Below are 2,224 nucleotides of genomic sequence, written 5' to 3'. Positions count from 1 at the left end.
CTCATGACGTCATGGACGAAAACACAACAACGTTTTAAGCTGTTTTGTTTTCGTCCACATCTTTTTAACGGTTTTTATGGGTTTATCACTGTTAAAAAGTGGACGTAAACTAAAATGTTTAATGTAATAGCAATAAAGATCATATTGGAAGAAAAAACATTGTATTTTGTAGGTCCATTAAGGTAAAATGATTATTAAAAATATTAACTGGGTGTCAGGGTTTCCGTCCACGTGGACGAAAACCAAAATATTGCAAAATTGTTATGCTAGTTGCAAGAAAGGATTTTTTCCTGGCGGCTTGGTGACTGGAATTGAACCGCCACCGGTGCAGACGGAGACGATGGTGAATTGTCTGCACGTGAAAAAGAGGTTGTCCGGCTTGCAGAAATTTATATAAGTTACCGTTCCTTGTATGAAATTAAAAAAATGTAAATAAAACAGCTCCCTCTCAATTGACACAATTTATTTTTATCTCGTATGCTCGTATAAAGTTAACAATTACGATATTATAATAACTACTGTAATAGTGCCAATCTCAAGGGATTCAGGGTCGTTAATTAGGTTCGGTTTGGTGAATATTATTGCCACTACAAATTTCTTAAAACTCAGCCTAAATATTAAAAGACTCTACTAGTTAAGATAACTGCGCGAAGTCAGGTCGGAAAGACTCCTACTTGAAGGATGGAAAAGTGGGTACCTTGGAAGCCATGCGGTTATAAGCCGTTACCCTGAACGTTCCTCTCTTCTTCCGGAGTCCAACGGGTCTCACACACTTTTAGGTTACAAGCAGCGTCCTCCACGGCCTCAAGCGCGCAGTGCCAGATGAAGCTCTTGCGTCTCCTCGACAGGAAAGCGTTCAAACTCTTGCAGAGACAGAGGTTTGATGACAAGGAGGAAATGCGAAGAGATCAGCAGTTTAGAAAGGAGAAATAATTTATACCAAATGATGAGAAATCAATATGAAATATTGAAATATCTAAAATGTCTATAAAAATAGTGTAAAATATGAAATCCCGCATCTGAAACGAAAAATACCAGCGTCAGCATCACATGTGGAACGTGGCATTAGGTTATGAAAAAAAACTGCAATGGGAAACAAAAATACTTACGAAAACTGTTCGCTAATTTAAGCTTCACTCGCAGTTTTCAGCAACCCACCCTCATCCGAATAGGATTTAGGGAATCTCTGAAAGAAACGATCACATAAAATACCACGTACTGGAATACGAAAAATATCAATCACGAAAAATAAATAAATTCTCCGACGGGAACTTACCTCATGTGTGTTATTTTTATTTATTCATCAAGAAATTATCGTGGATGCATTTTGCACCACCCGATTTGAAATAAAAGGAATTACATTCCCGAAAATAATCAAATTGCGGTTGCGCACGATCGACAAATTCCTAAGTGATTTGACAGCTCCACTGACAGCCGCTCTGTCATAGACATCGCGATACGTTTCGTTTCGCCGTTTGAAAAAGTAATTACTGTACTAATAAAACCATGATGAAAACAATTTCCAGAACACTGAAAATATTCTATTTGAAAAATAGAATAATCAATATAAAAACACTAGGAAATGTTTCATCAAAATATATTTCAATTAACTGAGCAAAAAGCGCCATCTATTGCAAATTAATTCTAAATCACGCCAATAGGTGTCGCTAGTGGTATCCAAAATCAGAATATCGAGAAGAAATACTAATTTGTGAAAAAACAGCAAAACTGCAACGCTACATAGTATTAGTCCACTTAATTATCTAAGATTTCTATACAAAAACTTTAATAAACCCTTAAAATAGTGTTTATTATGCTAATAATTAGACATACGTGCCAAAAACATTACGTAAAGTAGCTAAAATAGCAATATAACATACCATGAAAGTTCCCTACCGGCACGTTTTTTTTCTAACTTGACGACGTTTTCCATTCACCTGTGTGCAGCAGCAACTTCCGTAGATTTTTTTGGAGTTATTACTTGTCAAATTACATTTTCATGCAGGCAGAACTGTTACTTAGATATTATAGATAGTTACAAGTCCAAACTTGCACGGAAAGTTAGGTTTGTATTCTAATTTTTCGTATTTGTTTGTGGCAAGTCGGTCAAATGGACGAAAACAGGAGCTGGACGGAAAACCGGCGCAATTACCCTATTTTACCGCAATCTTTTAAAAATGGCGGCCACTTTAGCGGTCGAAAATTATCAGAATTCTCATGGGAA

The 2,224-nt window shown here is 36.4% G+C and overlaps 1 long non-coding RNA gene across 1 annotated transcript; it reads right to left on the bottom strand.

The window, feature by feature from the left end:
• Positions 1-448: 448 nt before the first annotated feature.
• Positions 449-1,478, bottom strand: LOC135084941 (uncharacterized). Its single transcript, XR_010259977.1, has 2 exons — positions 1,110-1,478; positions 449-1,019 (listed from the first exon to the last, which is right to left on the bottom strand). It is a non-coding gene; the product is annotated as an uncharacterized LOC135084941 (long non-coding RNA).
• Between the last annotated feature and the right edge of the window lie 746 nt (positions 1,479-2,224).

Source organism: Ostrinia nubilalis, chromosome 27 (assembly GCF_963855985.1).
Source record: "Ostrinia nubilalis chromosome 27, ilOstNubi1.1, whole genome shotgun sequence".
NCBI classification, from domain to species: Eukaryota; Metazoa; Arthropoda; class Insecta; order Lepidoptera; family Crambidae; genus Ostrinia; species Ostrinia nubilalis.
Note: the sequence above shows the minus strand (reverse complement) of the source record. Positions and strands in the feature narration are given on the sequence as shown.